Source organism: Pan paniscus, chromosome 9 (genome assembly GCF_029289425.2).
Source record: "Pan paniscus chromosome 9, NHGRI_mPanPan1-v2.0_pri, whole genome shotgun sequence".
In the NCBI taxonomy this organism is placed as follows: Eukaryota; Metazoa; Chordata; class Mammalia; order Primates; family Hominidae; genus Pan; species Pan paniscus.
In genome coordinates this window covers 124,186,341-124,209,369 of record NC_073258.2, presented here as the reverse complement: position 1 = coordinate 124,209,369, position 23,029 = coordinate 124,186,341, and the positions used below count along the sequence as shown (strand labels likewise).

The 23,029-nt window shown below is 44.6% G+C and overlaps 1 protein-coding gene across 11 annotated transcripts in view; it reads right to left on the bottom strand.

The window, feature by feature from the left end:
• GRAMD1B (GRAM domain containing 1B) overlaps window positions 1-23,029 on the bottom strand; it is a 270,435-nt gene that overhangs the window by 120,574 nt on the left and 126,832 nt on the right. Inside the window, exon 1 of one of the 11 annotated variants that reach the window (XM_034933932.3) lies at window positions 20,765-21,015. The exons of 9 other annotated variants lie outside the window; for them this stretch is intronic. The gene's annotated coding sequence lies outside the window, so the exon portion shown is untranslated. Of the gene's footprint in view, window positions 1-20,257; window positions 20,402-20,764; window positions 21,016-23,029 lie in introns of those variants that run through there. One more of the 11 variants, XM_055095006.2, reaches the window with a different exon arrangement.

The window sequence follows — 23,029 nt, the reverse complement described above, 5'->3', positions numbered from 1 at the left end:
CTTCTAGAAACTGGTGAGGAAACGGGGTGTACGCTCTGGTGAACCACTGACCTTCTTGACAAAAACATGAAAATAAGCACATCCAAATATTTAAAGATATTTCTCCCAATCAGAAAGAATAATCTATGGAAAAACACTCATGTCCTTCCTGAGGCATCTCCAAGTACCTCCCTCCTATCATTTTCCCCCATCAGCTCCCCTATAGCAGCCCCTGAAACATGCTAACCTATCTTCTGTTAGGGACGTCGGTTCCTTCATGCTTGTGATCTCACATCTACAAAAGGCTACAAGTGAGTAGGACCTTACAGCTTCAGCTCCCATTTTGCAGATGAGGAAACTAAGGCCCAGATAAAAAGCCAAAGGGTCAAAACAAGGATGTCAATCTCCCAGTGTTCATTTCCATGTAGACTTTACCCTCAGAAATGGTGAGATCCTCAGAGAAAATTGACCCCTCCTTATTTACTCCTTCCTTTCCTCCCCCACACCTACTCCCAATCCAGCCCCAAGACCACAGGAAAAAAACAACAAAGCAAGTGTTAGATAAAGTAAAACATAATTTAAAAAAGAAGGCACGGCCAGGCACGGTGGCTCACACCTGTAATCCCAGCACTTTGGGAGGCTGTGGTAGACAGATCACCTGATGTCTGGAGTTGGAGGCCAGCCTGGCCCACATAATAAAACTCCGTCTCTACTAAAAATGCAAAATTAGCCAGTCATGGTGGTACACGCCTGTAGTCCCAGCTACTTGGGAGGCTGAGGCAGGAGAATCACTTGAACCAAGTAGGCAGAGGTTGCTGTGAGCCAAGACCATGCCATTGCACTCCAGCCTGGGCAACAAGAGCAAAACTCTGCCAAAAAAAAAAAAGAAGGCAATGATTGTGCGATCATTTATTACCTTGCTTCTGTTCAAGTCTGACTTTATAACCAAGCAACTCAATCAGGTAGATCAATACAGACTAGGAAAGAGTTTCCCAAAAAACTGATGACACTGACAACACAGTGCTCACGGGTCTGGCTTAACTACAGGAACAATAATTGTGACAACTCTCATTTGTACAGTGCTCCATAATTTACAATGCATTTCTGTTATAGTTAGAGTGTCCAAACTCATGTCAAAATTTAATGGTCACTGTAACAGTATAGTATTAAGAGGTGGAACCTTTAACAGGTAATTAGGTCATGAGAGTGGCCCTCATGGATGGTTTGATACAGTTATCCTGAAAATAAGTTAGTTATCATAAGAGTGGGCTCCCAATAAAAGGATGAGATCAACCGATTTTCTTCCTGTCTAAGGCACTCTCTTGCCCTTCTGCCACAGGGTAACTCAGCACAAGGCCTTCCCCAGATGCTGGTGTTACGCTTTTGGACTCCCCAGCCTCCAAAACCATGAGCTAAATAAACTTCAGTTCTTTATCAATTACTCAGCCTGTGGTGTTCTGTTATAGCAGCAGAAAATATACTAAGATGGTTTCCAAATCCATTACCCTCCATGGATACTGAGAGCCCTGTGAGATCAACACTGTTTCCCCAATGTTAAAGATAACTAAACTGAGATTCAGAGACTTTATGCAACTCGTCCAAGGTCACACAGTCAGTAGAGCAGAACTGAGACTCAACCCCATATTCACTAAGTCCAAATTCCTTTCCACTAAACATCATAATACCAAATTTCCAACCTCTTAACATTTTCCTCCTCAATCTGCACCCAAGTCCTGCTCCCTATTACTATAGTTTGGTAGAGAATATAAAACCTCAATTGGACACTTCCCTTTGAGGCCTTTTTTTAAATTGAAGATGGCAAATTATAAAAAATGCATTATTAAACATTAAGAAAAAAATCTTGGGACTATTCAGAGACTGGTATATACATTTAAACCAATCTCCTGTGTCCTATGTACAGTGAAAATTGCTTTTAGATAAAAGGTATTTAAATGAATTTACTCATGTTCACCTTATTTTAATTTAACTACTCTGATTCAAATTGAGGTAAGGGGGAAGGATGTATATCCTGATACAGGCACACATCCTGTTAGAGGAACGTGTTTTATTTCCAGCCACAATAAACAATTCAACACTTCTCCCATTCCTATTCCATCCCACACTAATAAAAAAGGTTGAGGATGAGAGTAGTGGAATTTAGGCTAATAGATGGTTTTCTTTAGCCTATTGCCTGATTTCTATAAGCCCTAGACTATGGTCTTGAATACAATAAACTTGAAAATCCATGAGGCTTTGCTAGCACTGCAGTAGAGTAATCAATCATACCCCCACCACAAACCAAAGGTGTGGGGGCCAAGCCAATCTACACGTCATCTTCTCTGCTCAGAGGCCTGTAACGTTTCTTCTGGCTCTTGCTGTGGCCTGCCATCCTCTTTATTCCTGGGCTGATAGTCAAATGTACAAACACATGGAGAGCAGAAGGCTAGTATCCATGGAGAAGGATGTTCTATTACATCAAAATCACACAGAAATCAGATCCATGTTAATGGGGGTCCCCCCAGTCTCCTGAATGACCAAAAACATCTACCGACTCAGTTTTTAAAGAACTGTGACACAGCCCTGGTGAACATGTGCAGAAGGCTTCAGAAGCACCATATGTGTATTACACAGAGATTCATATGTCTGAACTCAAAGCAGGAGGGAGAGTGCTGTTAACTGCAGAGTAGACAACCTAGAAGTTGGGGCTGGTCAGGAGGCAGGGAACAGTGGGGCTGGGCAGGAGGCTTTAATGAGAGTGGGGAGAAGTCCCAGAGTCAAAGAAAACTCCAGAAAAGAGAATGAAAGAGAAAACAGGGTGGGAGAGAGGGGGAGGGGTACTAATTCAGGTTGTCTAAATAAAACCCATTGAATCCCTACCTCTGCTGCTACTAACCAGAAAGGACTTGATCTAAATAATTCTTCATAAGATAAATAGTTTCTCTATTGTATGCATTTGCTTTTTGCTTTTTGAACTAGAGACCAGAAGCTCCCTCTTCTACAACTTAGGCTCATTTCATTTTGCCTAATATTTAATGAAATACAGAAAGAAATGCCTCTTTATAATATCATTCTCTCTCTAGGGCAATTATCTCTACTAATTGCTTTACCCTGGGTATTACTTTCTAACTCCTTAATCACTGTACTTATACACGAAGTTAAAGAGAGACAGAAAAAGAAAACCAAAAAACATGCTTTTGAAAAGAGGCTGGAGTGAGTTCTGGCAGGGGCGTGGGTGAAGGGGTTGCAGGAAGCACAAGCACCAAGTTCCCTAAGGACAGCTCCGAGGCTGGACACTGCACTTGCTTCTTTAGGAAGAGCCTCCATGGCAGCTGCCTCTTGGGAGGTGGGGCTGCAAGGAAACTGAGTGAGGCTGTTTCAAACCCTGGTCACATCAACCTCCCCCGCTGCACTCTGGGACATGTAGTACTGAGTGACGGGCAGTGCTGCGGCCATGTTTGCATTGCTTACGGAGTGTGTGGCTTGATCTCTCTGCCTGTCCTAAGCCTATAAATACAGATCAGATGCTTTTGCCAAAGAGGTGAAATCCCTTCTCTCCAGAGTCTGGGTGCTGATTGTAAACTGAAAAGATGGTGATGAAACAGAAAGAGATTCACAGAACTACAAGGGACTTGAAATAAGGAAGACCTTGAGAGGTCACTAGATGTAGACGCTCCCTGTATACGTAGATGACAGGTTCTCTAAAGAGGAGAAGAGAGGGAGAGAAAGAAAGAAGAAGGAAGAGAGAGAGGGTGAAAGAGAAAGAGGGCAGTGTGTCTGTGTTCCCATAAGGATGTGTATCTGCTTCAGTGCCTTTTCTTTTGCTTGTTAACCATCAACTTCTAGAGGCAGCTGAGCGTGAGGAAGAGTTTCAGCTTGAATTCTGACTCGACCACTCAGCCACCATCTGTGAATCTTGAGCAAGTTACTTAGCCCCGTGTGCCCCCATTTCCTCATCTATAAGACAGGGATAATAATATTATTCAAGTCATAGGCTGTTACAAAGATTAACTGAGATAACATATGTAAAGGGATTAGAGTTGTGTCTGGCACATAATAAATATTACCTAAGAGTTAGGTGTTTGTTTTTCATTCAGTGGTTTACCACCTGTCTTCCCCTAATCCATGTGACCTCTTACCCCAGAGCAGGAAATTTTATGTCCCCCACAGAATTGATGATTGTAGAGGTAGAGTGGACAGCAGTCAAACCCACCTGCTGTTTTAGGTGAACAAAGACATCAAAACAAGCTGAGCATGATGGCTCGCGTCTGTAATCCCAGCACTTGGGGAGGCTAAGGGGGAAGAATCACTTGAGGCCAGGAGTTCAGGACCAGCCCGGAAAACAGAGTGAGAGACTCCCATCTCTTAAAAAAAAAAATTAATATATTTTTTAAAGACATTGAAAGAGAGAGGTGAGACAGTCACTAAAATAAGGAAAAGATAGAAAAAGAGGAATAAGGAAATACAACAGGAGATACTTGCCGAACAGGGTGTCTGACATTAAGAGGGGCTTTTGGGAGAGTGGTAGAAAAATGTCATCAAAAACAGTAAGAGTCTACATGGAAATAAAGAAAAGTCATAAAGAAAATTAGAGAACTGGTTGGGCATGGTGGCTCAAGCCTGTAATTCCAGCACTTTGGGAGGCCAAGGCTGGAGGATCACTTGAGATCAGGAGTTTGAGACCAGCCTGGCCAACATGGTGAAACCCCATCTCTACTAAAAATACAAAAATTAGCTGGGCCTGGTGGTGCATGCCTGTGATTCCAGCTACTTGGGAGGCTGAGGCATGAGAATCGCTTGAACCTGGTAGGCGGAGGTTGCAGTGAGCCGGGATTGCACCATGGCACTCCAGGTTGAGCAACAGAGCCAGATCTTGTCTCAAAAAAGAAAAAAAGAAAATCAGAGAAACTGATCTGGTTGGAAGTGGGAGGAGAGAGGTGAAACAGAGAGGAGCTGTGGATGGAGAGAAGCTGCCTGGCACAAGAAAAACTAGCACAGCGGGAGTCACTGCTGCAAAGGTCAAGTCTGAATTGGTCTTGCCAATCTGCACTGCTGTCTGGGGAAGTCAGGTTGTTGTATGAAGGCTTGAAGCGGAAGTTTCTGAAGCAGTCAAGATAAGGAGGGAGGAACACAGGTGGTAAGAATTGAAGATCAGCTTCTAGGAGAAAAGGTAACAGCTAAGCCTTCGGGGTCAGTCATCTCTAGTACTGCACACTCAGCTATGAGGGAGACATCAGGAGAACAGAGAAAGGACTCTCTGAATACAAGTCCTTGCGGGCTGGACAAAGTGGAAGCTGTCAGCCTCCCATGGCGTCTTGCTTAGGGGAGCTCGTACCTTGTGCAAGACTGAGGGCCTTGGCGGGGACCAGTGCTGTTCTATGCCTGAATTCCTCAGGGAAAAACATGATAGGCCAAGGGAAATCCACCTCCCTTAGCTGCTAGCAATTCCTGAGACCGCCCCCGCAACAAGCAACAGAAACATGAGTGACATTACCTCGACCTCAGCCTCTAGAACTGGACAGGATAGTGCAGCACAGTGATTGAAGTCTACAGTCAAATTTCCCAGTTCAAACTCTAGCACATTATTTAATAGCTGCATGACATTATATAAGTTATGAAACTTCTCTAAGCTTCAGTTTTCTTGTCTATAAAATGGAGATCATAATAATACTATTTCATAGAAAAATGGTAAGATTTAAGTGAAAACGCAGTAACTAAAAAATGGTAAAATTTGGCTGGGCGTGGTGGCTCACACCTATAATCCCAGCACTTTGGGAGGCCAAGGAGGGCAGATCACCTGAGGTCAGGAGTTTGAGACCAGCCTGACCAACATGGTGAAACCTTGTCTTTACTAAAAAATACAAAATTAGCCAGGCGTGGTGGCGCATGCCTGTCCTCCCAGCTACTTGGAAGGCTGAGGCAGGAGCATGCCTTGAACCCGGGAGGCAGAGGTTGCAGTGAGCCAAGATTGCACCATTGCACACCAGGCTGGGTGACAGAGCGAAACTCCATCACAAAAAAAAAAAAAAAGGTGAAATTTAAATGAAAATGCAGTAACTGACACATAATAGGCATATTCAATCAACGTTAACTAAAATAATCTTGTCTTTATAATTACTATCTTAGGGGTATGGGTGGGGGGTTAAGAACAATGGGGACTCCATGAGTTCCCTCAGTCCTCCAAGCCATCTGCACTTGGTGCCAATGCAAAGCTAGCTCTGGTCTGGTTATGCAGCTCTTTCCCTTACCTACCATCTCCAGGCACAATCGCACCACTTCCAGTCAGCAGCTGGTCCCTTGCACTGTGCTTTCAGATGACAAAGTTGTTCAAGTGCTTCAAAAATGGAAAAGATCATGACTGCATAAGGCTGCCACGCCCTGCCCTGGGAGCTCACTCCTTGGCCTGTACCCTTGTTCACAAATGTCCTATTGCCAGGCTGCAGAGGACTTCACAGCCTATCACACCAAGGTTCGGAATGACAGTACAAACAATCCCTGACTTCTGATGGGCCATCCTTCGCATTTTGAATTTTGATCTCTTCTCAGGTTAGCGATATGCTTTATAATACTTTCTCACGATGATGGGAAGTGGCAGAAAGTCACAGCTCCCAGTCAGCCACGGGATCACATGAGCAAACAACCAATACTCTACAGTCAACTGTACTGCCAGATGATTTTGCCCAACTATAGGCTAATGTAAGCATTCTGAGTATGTTTAAGATAGGCCAGGCTAAACTATGATATTAAGTAGGTGAGGTATATTAAGTGCATTTTCTTTTTCTTTCTTTCTTTCTTTCTTTTTTTTTTTTGAGATGGAGTCTCGCTCTGCCACCCAGGCTGGAGTGCAATGGCACTATCTCAGCTCACTGCAACCTCCGCCTCCCGGGTTCAAGCAATTCTCGTGCCTCAGCCTCCCGATTAGCTGGGATTACAGGCATGCACTTCCACACCTGGCTAATTTTTGTATTTTTAGTAGAGACGGAGTTTCACCAAGTTGCCCAGGCTGGTCTTGAACTCCTGACCTCAGGTGATCCACCTGCCCCAGCTTCCCAAAGTGCTGGGATTACAGGCATGTGCCACAGTATTTTCAATTTATGATGGGTTTACCAGGAAGTAACCCCAGTTCAGGAGCATCTGTATAATAGAAGCCACCGGATTAATGGGCAAGGGGTCAGCAGGGAAGGGAGAGGGGTCTAGGTCCAGTAATATTGCCTGGCCTTTTTATGGTATACTGTAAATGGGACATGCACGTTTGCATCATTCTACTAAAACACTCTTTTAGACTGGGGAGGCCAGTGATGAAAGAAGAGTTAGGATGGGAGAAGGAAGGATTGTCCGAATGCCTGGACATCACTGCATGCAGGCCACTGGGAGACCCTCTAGTGACTCATGCTGAAGCCAAGAGAAAAACAAGATGAGGTGCAAACAGACTATGCTCACAGATCCCTAGCAGCCTATGCTTGCGGATCCCTGGCAGTCCAGTAAGCAGCAGCAGCCTCAGGGACTCCTGTTGAAGGAGAATGGTTTACTGGGGATGCTGGTGAGCCCAGGGGAGAAAGAGAAGAAAGGTAAAGGACTTCTGTAGCTCATGCAAATACCTATGGGGCTTCACTTAGTACCTGCAGAAAGGTAAGACAACAGCTCTGTTTCACTGCTTGGGCATGAGAGTGAAACTAAAGAAAGCATCAGAAAGATGTTGTCAAACAAAAAGATGTACTGAAACTTTCCTACATATAACTTGCCAATTAAAATTTTAAGGCACTTCTCAAAATCAGTAAGACACAAGAAACATGCTCAAAAATGATAGTTAAGAAAAAATCCTATTTGGACGAAAGGCATCTTTAACTAGATCATTCAGAAGCATTGGGGTCTCTATTCTCTCCTGGTCAATTGTTTTTCTTGTTCTGTCTGGTTTTGAAGCTTGCCAAGGGATGGCCATTAATAGACTTGCTCACACACCTCCACCTCTGGAGCTCCAATTCCAGCAAGTTAGAAAAAAAGATCCATGAGATTCAAGAAAAAGCAGGTTCTGCACAGGGTCCCCAGTGCCTTGATAATCATGTTTCTTTGCTGGAGGAGAAGTAAGAGTATTGCAAGTAAGAAGTTGGGCTCCAGGCCGGCGCAGTGGCTCACGCCTGTAATCCCAGCTCTTTGGGAGGCCTAGGCAGGGGGATCACTTGAGGCCAGGAATTCAAGACCAGCCTGGCCAACATGATGAGACAGCATCTCTAGTAAAAATAAAAAAATTAGCCTGGCATGGTGGCACGTGCCTGTGGTCCCAGCCACTCAGGTGGCTGAGGCATGAGAATCACTTGAACCCAGGAGGTAGAGGTTGCAGTGAGCCGAGCTCGTGCCACTGTACTCCAGACTGGGTGATAAAGCGAGACTCTGTCTCAAAAAATAAAAATAAAATAAAAATAAACAAACAAAAAAGAACTTGAGCTCTGGAGTTAAATCCTACCTATGCTACCAACAAGCTTGACAGTGGACAATCTAAGCCTCATCTAGAAGATGAGTATAATAGTAATTTCCCTTTTAGAGTTGTTATAATAAGATAGCACAGGAAAAGCACAGTGTTAAGCACGCAATATGCCCTCAAAATGGCATCTATTGCCAGGCATGGTGGCTCACGACTGTAATCCCAGCACTTTGGGAGGCCAAGGTGGGTGGATCACTTGAGGCCAGGAGTTTGAGATCAGCCTGGCCAACATGGTGAAACCTTGTCTCTACAAAAAATACAAAAATTAGCCAGGAGTGGTGGTGTGTGCCTGTAATCCCAGCTACTTGGGAGGCTGAGGCGGGAGAATCACTTGAACCCCGGGAGACAGAGGTTGCAGTAAGCCGCGATCGCGCCACTGCACTCCAGCCTGGGTGACAAAAGAGACTCTGTCAAAAAAAAAATAAAAAGGTATCAAGGTAGCTGTTATTATTTTAATAATAATACCATTATTATTACCTTAGAACATAAACATTGCTCCTCCACAAAGTACACAGACACTCTGCATTTTCTTGGATTTACTGGTCACATTTGTAGATTGGTGAAAGCTTCCTATAGTTATCAATTTCTTCATTTAAAAAGACTCCAATTAATTTTAGCAAATTTCCCATTGTGGAAGTGAATCACATACAAGCATATAACCATTTGCTATAGGTACTGAAGAAGAAATGTATGGATTAGGAGAGTGTAGCGCACTGGACCTCTTGAGTCTCTGCTTAAGGGTCACATCTGTTGGTATTTATTTATTTAGTTATTTATTTTGAGAGAGATGGAGTCTTGCTCTGTCACCTAAGGCTGGACTGCAGTGGTATGATCCTGGCTTACTACAGCCTCTGCCTCCTGGGTTCAAGCAATTCTCCTGCCTCAGCCTCCCAAGTAGCTGGGACTACAGGCATGCACCACCATGCCCAGCTAATTTTTGTATTTTTAGTAGAGACGGGGTTTCACCACGTTGGCCAGGCTAGTCTCGAACCTCAAGTGATCTGCCTGCCTCGGCCTCCCAAAGTGCTGGGATTACAGGCGTGAGCCACTGCGTCCGGCCAAAATACCCTTATTTACAAGGATAACTCTCAGCCAGTTGAACCTATCCATCATTTAAGATGCCCAGAAGGAGGAAACACAGACAATAGATCTGTTTCATTTCTACAGGGAAAAAAGATGAGTGGGAGAAATTGCTCCCCTTGTGGATCCCACAGCAAGCGTGTAGTGGAGTTTCAAAAGTCAACCAAACAAAGAGTTTCAAAATTCCAACTCTAAATTCAACTGACTAATTCGTCCATCATGCTCACATAAAAGACACAAGAGAGCTTTTGTGTGGGGAAGTAGGGGGTGCACGAAAACAACCTCCACTCCCACAGCCCATCTCCCCACCCCACCACCATTTGAATCAGGGTCAAAATGGGTTTCTCCACATCTCAGTGGAAGAGCTTCACCTTCAGACTAAGGAGAAATGGCAAAGAAAAAGAAAGGGAGCCAGCATTTAATTGCTTACATGCCTGAGGATAAGAAAAGAGGCACTGAGTAACCTGGAAAGTTGGTGACAGATAAGATGGAATGAGTAACTTAATTACGTACCCCTCCACCCACCTTTCTCCTTGCCACCGAATGGTGATTTTTGGACTATGCAGAAGACAGGTAAGGGACACAGAAGTTGTGTCCCTGGGTATTTTAGTCCTTTTTTCTGTTGCGATAACAGAATACCACAGACTGGTTAATTTATAAAGAAAAGAAATTTATTTCGTATAGTTCTGGAGGTTGGGAAGTTCTCAAGACAACGGAGCCACATCTGGTGAGGGACTTCTTCCTGTGTTATAACATGCAGAAGGTATCACATGGCAAGAGGGCAAGGCCATGTCTCTCTCCCTCTTCTTTTAAAGCCACCAGTTCCATCATGGGGGCTCCACCCTGATGACCTAATCTAATCCTAATTACCTCCCAGAGGCCTTGCCTTTTAATACTGTTACAATGGGGATTGAGTTTCCAACACATAAATTTTGGGGTCACAACCAAACCATACCACCAAGCTACGTATCAAAAGGCCCTTCCATGTCCCAGCCCTATTAAATTGTGTGCCGGATATTAGCTAGAGTAGGATCACAGGAGGCATCAGGGCTCAGGGCATGTTTCTCTTTATTTTGCACTTTTATTTACATTTTCTTTATCAGCACTGCTTTTCGAGAAAGAGCATATTTCTCAAAGCATGGTCCAAGACCACCTGCATCAGAATCACTTGGGATATATGTTAACTGCAAATTCCTAGGCCTTTCCCAGTCCATAGCACTCAGAATCTAAGAATAGGGCCTACGAATCTGCATATTAAATAAGCTTTGCTTGTGACTCTGAACCACGTTAAAAGGCTGAAGACCACTGCTTCAGAACCATGTCTAACCAGCGGGACACTCATAATCAAGGAGACATGAACACTTACCCATGGCCATGGAGGAAGAAAATATTAGATAGGACACAGCAAGATGGCTGAATAGAAGCCTACACCATTCATTGCCCCTACAAGAACAACAAATTTTAAACTACCTACACACAAAAAGGGCCATCGCAAGAAACAAAGTTGGGTGAGCAATTACCGTAACTGGTTTTAATTTCATATAACTGAAAGAGACATTGAAGAGGGCAGGAAAGAAAGTCTTGAATCACCAGCGCCTCCCCTCCGTTATTCTCCAGCAGTGGATGTGCAGCATGAAGAATCTGTACACTTGGGAGAGGGAGAGCGCAGCAATTGTGAGGCTTTGCATTGAATCCAGCTGTGGTGGCTACAGTAAAAGGCTCCTTCAGTTTGAGAAAAGCAGGGGGAAAAGTAAAGGGCACTCTGTGACCTCGTCAAACAAACTAAATAAGGCACCAAGGACCAGTCCTGGAGAAACAGAGATATGTGACTTTTCAGACGGAGAATTCAAAATAGCTGTTTTGAAGAAATTCAGAAATTTAACATAGCACAGAGAAGGAATTCAGAATTCTATGAGATAAATTTAACAAAGAGATTGAAATTATTTAAATGAATTAAGCAGAAATTCTAGAGGTGGAAAATGCAACTAGCATGCTGAAGAATGCATCAGACTCTCTTAATAGCAGAACTGGTCAAGCAGAAGGAAGAATTGGTGAACTAGAAGACAGACTATATGAAATATGAAAATACAGTTAGAGGCGACAAAAGAATAAAAAACAATGAAGCATGCCTACGAGATCTAGAAAACAGCCTCAAAAGGGTAAATCTAAGAGTTATTGGCCTTACAGAAAGAGATAGGGGTAGAAAGCTTATTCAAAGGGATGATATTAGAACTTCTCAAACCTAGAGAAAGATATCAATATTGAAGTACAAGAAGGTTATAGAGCACCAAGCAGAGTTAACCCAAAGAAGACTAGCTTAGGCATTTAGTAGTCAAATTCCCAAAGGCCAAGGATTTTAAAAAAGGATCCTAAAAGCAGCGAGAGAAAAGAAACAACATACAATTGAACTCCAATACATCTGGCAGCAAACTTCTCAGTGCAAACCTGACAAGCTAGGAAAAAGTGGCATGACATATTTAAAGTGCTGAAGGAAAAAAAAAACCTTTTACCCTAGAATAGTACACCTGGTGAAAGTAACCTTTAAGCACAAGGGAGAAATAAAGACCTTCCCAGACAAACAAAAGCTGAGGGATTTCATCAACTCCAGACCTGTCCTATAAGAAATGCTGAAGGGAGTTCTTTAATCTGAAAGAAAAGGATGTTAATGAGCAAAAAGAAATCATCTAAAGGTACGAAACTCACATGTAATAGTACACAGAAAAACACAGAATATTATATCACTGTAATTGTGTTGTATAATGTACTCTTATCTTCCATAGAAAGACTAAATGATGAACCAATCAAAAATAGCATCTATGGCAACTTTTCAAGACGCAGAAAGTACAATAAGACATAAAGAACAACAGAAAGCTAAAAAGCAAAATTAAAGTGTAGAGTTTTTATTTGTTTTTGTTTGTTAGTTTGTTTATGCAATCAGTGTTAAGCTGTCATCAGTTTAAAATAATGGGTTATAAGATAGTATTTGCAAGCCTCATAGTGACCTCAAATCAAAAAAACACACAACCGATGCACAAAAAATAAAAAACAAGAAAAGACAAAAAAAAAAAAGAAGAAGAAAGACAAACTTCGCATGGTTTCACTTATTTGGGGGAACTAAAAAGCAAAACAATTGAACTCATGGAGAAAGAGAGTAGAAGAATGGTTACCAGAGGCTGAGAAGGGTAGTGGAAAAGTGGGGGGAAGTGGGGCTGATCAATGGGTACAGAAAAAATAGAAAAAATGCGACCTAGTATTTGATAGCACAACAGGGTGATTATAGTCAATAATCATCGTACATTTTAAAATAACTAAAAGAGTATAACTGAATTGTTTGTAACACAAAGAATACATGCTTGAGGGGATGGACACCCTATCTTCCATGCTGTGACTATTACATCCCTGTATTAAAGTGTCTCATGTAACCCATAAACATATACACCTACTATGTATCCATAGAATTTTTTTAATTTTTTAAAAAGCATATTAGGGCTTGTATTTATATTTATGTTTATTCCATCTTATTAAAATTTGTTTCATTATATTACAGTATACATAAAATAGTACAGAAGTACACACATAATTTATGTGTGTGTATGTGTGTGTGTGTGTGTGTATGTATATATACATATGGTATGTGCTCAAACAATTTTAGTGATCGGTGTTTGAATCCAAGCCGGAGCATCAACTTCTGGTACAATGACTTCCTCAATGCTTAGAAGAGCAAGTTAGGAGTAGTAAAGAGCTCTCCAGAGCTTACATGATTAATCAGTGAGTGATTGAAAAGAGAACCCAGCAGTTTATCCCCTGACTTCATCTCAACCCTGGAGTACGAGGGAGGCAAAGAATGCAGCAGAGAGCAGGACAAGCCTAAGATCGGACTCTCTGCTTTGAGCCCCTGAGTTGCCACCCACTCACATTCCTTCTTCGCTGAGGCTGGTAGGAGGATGGAATTTCTCCCAGCAGGAAGTAGGGAAGCTGGGGAATAAAAATTACCATCCATCCTGCCAGTTGTCCAAATCTAAATCCCAACTATGGCATCAGCAAAGATAAGAGGAGTTTGCTGAGCTATAATTAACAACCCCCCTTTCTCAGGCACAAAGAAGAAGGGCTAGAGTAGGAGAAACAGAGCAGGTGATGGTTACACCTGCAGACAGTTCTGCTGACAGCCACAGAAGCAGCCAGGACTGCTAAAGAGGAGCTCTAAGCTGGGAACTTGGGGAAGCAGGAGCAAGACAGGAGCACTCACTTGCTTCTTTGCCCTGCCCTCAAAAGTCAGAGCTTAGCTCAGACCTAAAAAAAAAAAAAAAAAAAAGGCCTTAAGTGCTGTCTTCCACAAGACCATGTGACCCCCTAAGCATATGTGCAGGTGGATCAGAGAAAGGGGAACATGTGAGAGGTGGTCACAGATCAAAACATTTCCATGAGCATGAGAAGTTTAAAAAGGTTAATAGATGTGTAAGGGTCAGTCTTTGCCCTCCATTTGGGCTACAGTCACGAAATTCCATGATCCTAGAATGTCAGCGTTAACAAAAAGTCGTATATGGTTATTCATTGGTTCATTTACTCATTTAGTAAGTAGTAAGTACTATCATGTGCCAGGCACTGTGCTAATTGTTGCAGACACAATAAAACAAAGACGGTCCCTGCTCTCATGCAATTTACGGACTAGTTGGGGAGACAGACAATGATCAAGTCAACAAATAAATACAATTATAATGTGATTAATGCTAAAATGGAAAATAAGCCATTTATTTTGATGCAAGTGAGGGAGAGAAACCCTACTGGGACAAAGGGGTAAGAGGCAGCCTCTCTGAGACGTGACAGCTCCCAGGTGAGGAATCTGAGCTGAGAGCAGTTCGAGTGATGAGTCACTAACAGGGAGGAAGAACTCAGGTCTTCCTCTCCACCAACAGCACCACTATTAACAACATTGTTCCTGGGATCTGAACAATAGGAACATCTGGGGCCTCTACTGAAGCTGTTTACAAAGGGACACTTCCACTGCAGAATTTAATCAAAGTGAGCCTCTTCTGAGATGGGACCCTCTTCCTAATCAGCTGGAACAAGCTGAACACCTTCTGGGCCCACGTTCCACATGGAGTTCGAGTGGGCTGCCTGCGGGTAGGTCTGGAAGCCCGTCCACACAACTGCCACTCTGGGCTTTTCACCCCACCCTCAAGGCAGCTGTCTCTCACCAGGACAGTGAGGACCAGAGTTTATATAACTGGCTTCCCCTGGCAACTGGGAAGTCAAACATTACTTCTCATGGATTCATGTGTGGCTTCCCTTAATAAGTTTGCAAACCTCCTGCTCAAAACTCACTCTCCACACCCCTTGCAGGCTAAGCCCAGGCCTACTATTTGCTGACAGTGACACAAGCTGCCACTTACTGTGTGCTACGTCCAGACACAGTGCTAAGTGCCTTTCTTATTTTATCTCAGTTCAATCCCCACAAGCTCCATAAAGTAAGTACAATTATCTTCATTTTTCGGAAAGGAAACATTCAGAGAGGATGAAATGTTTTTGCAAAAGCACCACAGCCAGGATGTGGTAGAGCTGGAATTTAAACTAAGGTATTTTGGTCTCCAAAACCTGAGTTCCCCGCAGCCATTACTGAATCTTGTCCTTGCACCACATCACAGGATCAGAGACTTCCTTATTCTACCATTATCTGTTGAGAACCTACTGTGTGCAAGGCACAGCACTGAATATCGATACCAGAGAAGTCATCTAATCAGAGAGGGACACAGTCTTTGCTCACCAGCCCCAAAACTTCAGCCATGAGAAACCCTTGTCAATAGACAGCTAAACAATCACAGGCATCTATGCCTATGCGTGTGTGTGTGTGTGTGTGTGTGTGTGTGTGTGTGTGTGTGAAAGAGAGAGAGAGACAGAGAGAGAGAGAGGATTGAGGTTAAGCCACCTACTGCCTCTAGCCTCTCCCTACCTCTGAAATCCATTTGGCCCCTCTTTCTGCCTTTCTCCTTCCTTTTCTCTCCTCACTTCATTCATTCCATCTTTCTCAGTGATGTTTCTCTTTACGCCAAAACAAAAGCAAAAACACACAAACCTGCCCATAAGTTTACATGACCCTCTCTCTTGAATGCCTGTCAGCCTTCAAATTTAATTCTAACCTTAGGGGCTGGAACCTCTTCCTCCTCCAGGAAATCTCCTTCTTCTAGTTACAGAGGCCAAGAGGGCAGGGCAGATTCAGCCAGGAGCCACTGCAGCCCATCTGCCAGGTATGGGGGCTGTTTTAGGAAAAAGCACCCCACATCTGATGCATGCTCAAATAATTCTGGAGTCAGACCAAAGTGCCCGAAGAGGTGATATAGAAATGAACACACAGCAATGGCCCCAAACACCTACTGCTTAGGTCCCTGTAAGTGGAAGAGAATGATCCACACCCCAGAGACGCCAGCGCCCCTGTCCAGGGGATGCTACACAGGCAGACTACACTGTTCCCTACTGCACCTTTCTCAGGATTTCCAAGTTCTTTATGGACTGGGGCAACTTATCATAAAGGAGAAAAGTAATGGTCCCTGGCCAGTTATGAAGAAGGACCCGGAGGCCAAGGTACCTCGTTGGGAGGCACACAGTGAGGCACAGACTCAGTCTCCCAGTCAACATCCCAGCCACCCACACCCCTTGGCCTTTCCCTTCAGCCTCTTGCAATGGATCACTGAGTCTCCCTCTTGGGCAGGGACCTACAATATCTCCAAACATGGGAGCCAACCCAGGCAATCCCAAACCTAATCTCCAGGGTCCCCACCACCTACTTGGCTCGCAGAAAGGCCAGCTTCTTCCTCAGGGAGGAGACGTGGTAGTGACAAGCCTGCTTTACAGCAGTGCTGCATGAGACGGTCTCTGGCTGTAGATTCTGCACCATGCTGGGCTCAGGGGAGGGCTGGCCACATGGCAGCTGGGACCTCAAGGGCTGGGGGCTCACTCTGGAGCTGCGTGGACTTGCTGCCCTTGCAGCTACCCCAGCTGTCAACTGTGGGCTCCTGCACATAAGCTCTCCCCTCTGTGTGGTTCAATATAAAACACAGGCAGATGGAGGGCCCAGGGTGGGCAAGCCTGGGGTCCTGCGTTACCAAGATCCCCTCTGCCTCCTGCCCAAGCCACAGCTCCAAATGAAGCCCTCCTCCATCTTTCAACATCTGGCAGAGCTCTGGGCACTTGGTGAGTTTCCTCTCCTCCTTTGTCCTCAGACAAGGAGGATGAAGCTGTACCTGCATGTGATGTCAGCTGCTGGTGCTGGGGGAAGGGGAGGGGCAGGGAGCACTGCTCCCAGAGGGTTTGCAACTTGGCTCTCTGCCCATGGTAAGGGATCACGGGAATGTCCGTGAGTCCATGGGGAATTCACTGGCCAAGCAGGTAGACGGAGCCAGACTATTCTGGAAATATGCTACTGGGGACATATTTCTGGAACAGAATAAGCAAAATTGAAAAGACTTCCTCTTCTACTAGGAAGCTACCTATCCCAGTGGCTAGACCTGAGTTGGCAGTGATGATCTTACTCTAGCATGACGTGCACCACCACACCTGCTAATTTTTGTATTTTTAGTAGAGACAGGGTTTCATCATTTTGGCCATGCTGGTCTCAAACTCCCGACCTCAGGTGATCCACCCACCTCAGCCTCCCAAAGTGCTGGGATTACAGGCGTGAGCCACTGCACCCAGCCACAAATGTCTTTTAAGGTACTTGGAGAAAAGTTGACACAAAAAAAGTCCCAGAATTAATTATATCCAAACATCACACTATTCTCATTCCACCTTCACTGATCTTAGTTAGGAGACATCATTTTCTTTCACACAGAGAAAACAGATCCTGCTGCCGCTAACCTCCTCGCCTTCCTACCATAGCACCTAGGAACTCACCTGCATCCACCTCAATTAGTCTCTCCTGTTCAAGGGTAATCTTCTCACCTGTGATCTGACCCAACCTTCTCTTGCCTCCTCTAAAACTCTGCTTCCTTACCTTTCAATAGATGGCACCCCCTAGCTGAGCAAGCTGGAATCCTAGGACTCAACTCTGAACACCTCCCTTCTCTCACACCCATATGTACCCAATTCATGATCAAGCCCTGGACATTTTATCTCCTAAATATATCTTGAATTTGTCTGCTTCTTTTTTTCACTATCACCATCCACATTCCAAGACACGAACATCCTTAGCTTGGATACAGTAATAGGCTCCTAAGGGCCTCAGCTGATCTCCTAGTGTCCATGAAACAGCCTCTGTGTTTTTGTAAGCAATTTTTTCATAAGCAAATCTGATCCTGTCATCTCCCGTCTCAAAGATCTTCAGTGGCTTCCTGGGCTCTTAAAATAAAGACCAAGACCCTTTTGACTATTCTTTCTTGCTTCTCTATTACTATATCCTGGTCATCCTGGCCATCGAAGTGCCTGCCTCATCTCATCCATATCATCTCATCTGTCTCACATCACTGCTTCCAATTCACCCTTCTAATCTTTGCCCAAGCCTTACACCTTGGCCCCAACTCCTCTGGCCGGGTCCAGCTTCTTCGATACACTTTGCCTGGTACTATGTCCTCTTCCTTTAAGACACCCATCCAAATTCCAAGTTTGCATTTTCTCAATTGTGTTTAATATTGTCCCTTCAACAAGACTGGAAATCCCAGTACATAGTGCTCTTTCTTTACTTTTTTGAGACGGGGGCTTGCTCTACGCCCAGACTGGAGTGCAGTAGCTATTTTTTGCAGAGACGAGGTTTCGCCAGGTTACCCAGGCTAGTCTGAAACTCCTAGCTTCAAGTGATCCTCCCACCTCAGCCTCCCAAAGCACTGGAATTACAGGCGCCAGCCATCACACTTGGCCGATAGTGCATAATTGATCAGTTTGTTGAATGAATGAACAAATGAATTTATCCTCTCTGAAATTCTCAGCCTTGAGATATCAATTTCTACTTCAGAGATTATAAAAAAGTGCTTATGTCTCTCCATATTAAAACAAGAATTTTCCCCAATCATCCCTGCTTTCTCCTCTAGGTATCCTCCCTATTTCTCTTCTTCCCAGGCAGACTTCTAGAATGAAATCACTATGGTCGGTCTCTTCTCCCTCCCCTCAAATATACTCTTCTGAAACTGCTCTGTGGTAACCAATGACCTCCACAAATTGCCACTGCAGAGGATTCTTTTTAGTCCTTTTCTTACCTATTTCTACCCTTTTAACTATTCTTTCTTGCTTCTCCATTACTATCTCCTAGTCATCTTGTCTTCAATGGACAATCTTTTAAAATTCTTCCTTCCTTTGTCTTCTGCTTAAACTTTGCTTATCCTGAGACTCGCCTCAACTATATTCTCATTGCTGTGCTCTTCCATAGTGGTCACTGCCAAATGAGCACTCTCAGTCTTGTCCCCTGAGCTTCAAACGGTGTAGCCAATGGCCTAGTGTTTCTATCCACTGGCACACTCCATGAGTAGTTCACTCTACATGACTAAATTAAACTCACTGCCACCTCTGCTCCTCAAATCCTTCATCCTCGACCCAGTGTTTTAATGATAATAATACTAATAGGCACATACACATTAACCACAGGCCAGGCATGATTTCTATTTTTTTTTTTAACTCTTCTAGGACCCTTTATCTGGGGACATAAATGGACAGGCTCCCTGGGTGGGTGCTGACAAGCCCTTCTCTCCCCTTAGTCCAGTGGCCCCTGAATCTGCCCCACTTCCATGCCCAGGTGGATACCATTCCTCTAGCACCTGCCGTTCCTGGGCCATCTAAGGGGTCAACCTTAAGGGGGTACGCAGAGAGGTAAGGACCGCCCCCCCTAACTATTTTCCCTGAGCTCCAAATTTCCATCGGGTCCCACGCCCCTTCCTCTGTTGACCAGGGTGCGCCATGGACATGGAGCCACATCTTTATGTTGCTCTCTCTTCCTGTCTCCCTTGAGCATCGCTCTTTCACTGCATCCCTGATGCTCTCATGAGATACACTTCTAGGGTAGGGCTCCCCATCACTGAGTGTGACAGTGGAGGAGGAGGGCCAAAGCTTTCAGTCAGGGCTGTAGGGTGGCAAGGGGGGAGGAGGAGGGCCAAAGCTTTCAGTCAGGGCCATGGGGTGGCAACGGAGGAGGAGGAGGGCCAAAACTTTCAGTCAGGGCCGTGGGGTGGCGAGGGGAGAAGATCCGGCTCCCCAGGTTCACAGCTCCGTTCCGACACGTCATCACCCCCATGGCCTTGTTCTTGATGCCTGATGGCCATATTAAGTCACTGGGCTGAAAAATTACTCAAGAGCAGGGACCATGTCTTCATCTTGGAATCCCTTACGTGGTGCCTAGCAGACAGCAGGGCCAGGCAGCCAGTTAATGCCCCGCCACAGGTTTTCCATTATACCATGCCCAAATGCCCGGCCTGGAGAGCTCCGGGGGGAGGTATCCATCCTCCACAGCCCCGGAGGGGCTACGACTCAACTCTGAACACCTCCCAGGTGTGATTTTTCTCACAAGAATATTTGGGAGCTACCTGGTGCTATAGACTCAGTGTTGGTGCCCCACCCCCAAATGTATATGTTGAAATCCTAACCTCCAGTGCAATGGTATTAAGAGGTGGGGCCGTAAATCATGAAAGTGGAGCCCTCATGAATGTAATTAGTGCCCCTATAAGGGGGCTGAATAGATCAGAGTTCTCCTTTTTACCATGTAAGGACAAAGCAAGAAGACAGCTGTCTATGAAGAAAACAGGACCTCACCTGAATGCCCAAATCTTGATCTTGGACTTCCCGGGCTCCAAAATGGAAAGAAATAATTTTCTGTGATGTACAAGACACCCAGTCTATGGTATTCTGTTATAGCTGCCTGCACTAAGACACTCGGGTGCTCAGTTTCTCAACATAACTCAGTGGCAGCTGGGTGCCGTGGCTCACGTCTGTAATCCCAGAACTTGGGGAGGCCGAAGCAGGCAGATCCCCTGAGATCAGGAGGTTGAGACCAGCCTGGCCAACATGGTGAAATCCTGTCTCTACTAAAAATACAAAAATTAGCTGGGCATGATGGCGGGCGCCCAGCTAAACCCAGCTACTCAGGAGGCTGAGACAAGACACTCGCTTGAACCCAGGAGGCGGAGGTTGCAGTGAGCCGAGATTGCATCACTGTACTCCAGCCTGGGTGACAGAGCAAGACTGTCTCTAAAAAAACAAAATCAAACAAACAAAAAAACATAACTTACTGGTTTCCAGTCATCCATAAAGAATACTCACTCCTTATCACAGCAGGACGTGGCATGACCAGGCACTTGCCTACCTGTCCAAAGGCCTTTCCTGGCCACTCACTAGCTACCCCTCTCCTAGGATATGACGCTGCAGCAACACTGAAGTATTTGTGGTTCCCGAACATGCCTTGCTTTCTCCCGCCTCCATGCTTATGTACATCTTGTTCCCTTGCTTGCAAATGCTGTCCATGTGACAGACTCCTACTCCTCTTGCAGTTCTCAGCTGAAGCACAGCCCCCTCTGTAGAGTTTTCTGGAAACCCTCCCACCCCTGTCCTCACCCCAGAGTAGCTGTGTTTCTCTGGGGCAAGTTTAATTCCCCGAGCCTTGGTTTTCCTAAACTCTAATATGCAGATAATGGCATGTACCTGATAAGGCTGTTGAGAGGAATATATTTAAAAATGTATGCAAGGTTTATTACACAGGTTTAAGCACATAGTAAGCACTTAGTGAACTTCTTTATTTATTTTCTTTTGAGACAGAGTCTCACTCTGTCATCCAGGGTGGAGTGCAGTGGTGCGATCTCAGCTCACTGCACTCTCTGCCTCCTGGACTCAAGTGATTCTCCAGCCTTAGCCTCCTGAGTAGCTGGGACTACAGGCGCACACCACCACACCCAGCTAATCTTTGTATTTTTAGTAGAGACAGGGTTTTGCCATGTTGGTGGCTGGTCTCAGACTCTGAGCCTCAAAGGGATCCACCCCCATCGGCTTCCCAGATTGCTGGGATTACAGGCATGAGCCACCACACCCAGCTTGTAAAATTCTTCAGTTTTATTACCTTACGCATAATTTCTTAAGTCATTTATTACATTATATTATACTTGTTTATTTGTAAGTATATCACACCATAAGAGAATCAGCTTCTTGAGGGGAAATACCACAACTTAATCTATTTATCTGGAGTCTAAATATGTGACATTTGCAGATGCTCAATATTCTACACTTTCTTTCTGCCTTTGCTTTTTCTTTTTCTTTTTTTTTTTTTTTCTTTTTTGAGACAGGGTCTCACTCTGTCACCCAGGCTGGACTGCAGTAGCACAGTCTAGGCTCATTACAACCTTCGCCTCCCAGGCTCAAGGGATCTTGTACCTCAGCCTCCCAAGTAGCTGGGACCACAGGCGCATGCCACCATGCCCGGCTAATTTTTTGTAGTTTTGATAAAGACGGGGTTTTGTCATGTTTCTCAGGCTGGTCTCAAACTCCTGAGCTCAGGCAATCCACCCACGTCGGCCTCCCCAAGTGCTGGGATTGCAGGGGTGAGCCACGGTGCCCGGCTTTGTCTCTGCTTTGTCAAGAACAGAAGAGTGTAAGATCTGGTAGGAAACTGAGAGTAAAATGTTATGATAGCCAGAATCAGAGTGCAAGCAGCTACCATTTATTAAGTATCCACTTAATGGCTCTTTACGAATGTTTTCTCATGTATTCTTTACAAGAAAATCCAATGGACATCAAATTTTTACAAAGGAGGAAACTAAGGTTGAGGGTTGAGTAACACTAAGTAAATTGACTTTACAAATGCACAATTAGGCTGGGTGCAGTGGCTCATGCCTGTAATCCCAACACTTTGGGAGACAGAGGCAGGTGGATTGCTTGAGGTCAGGAGTTCTAGACCAGCCTGGCCAACGTGGTGAAATCCCATCTCTACCAAAAAATACAAAAGTTAGCCAGGCGTGGTGGCACACACCTGTAGTCCCAGCTACTCAGGAGGCTGAGGCAGAAGAATCTCTTGAACCTGGAAGGTGGAGGTTACCGTGAGCCAAGATCATGCCACTATTCCACCCTGGGTAACAGAGCAAGACTCTGTCTCAAAAAAAAAAAAAAAAAAAGAATGAATTAATGTCCTGTATTCCATACACACACACTTTGGGGAAGTTACCTATTTTGCTTTCTACTGGACACCTGGAAGAATTATTCTTATCTCTGAGACAATCTCCATTTCCTAATAAACACATTTTCATAAAAATCAACCCTTCTTGCTGATGCCACACCCACCCAGCAAATGTATGTCACAGTCCTTCAACCTACGCTCTACTCCTGTCAAGGTTCCAAAGTCTTTCCTTCAGGACAGAGCGTCAATGTGAATAAGGAAAAAATCTTTCTCAGAAATCCTTAGGTTTGAACACCGTATTAAGGTATTCCACCCACTGCTGTGTAGAGTAAGGTAGCTACGTAGTCTCTGAATACTATAACCGTTCTGAACCTTACACAAAAGCAAGAAAAGAAAATGTTTTATTAAACCAGCTGAAAGTGCAT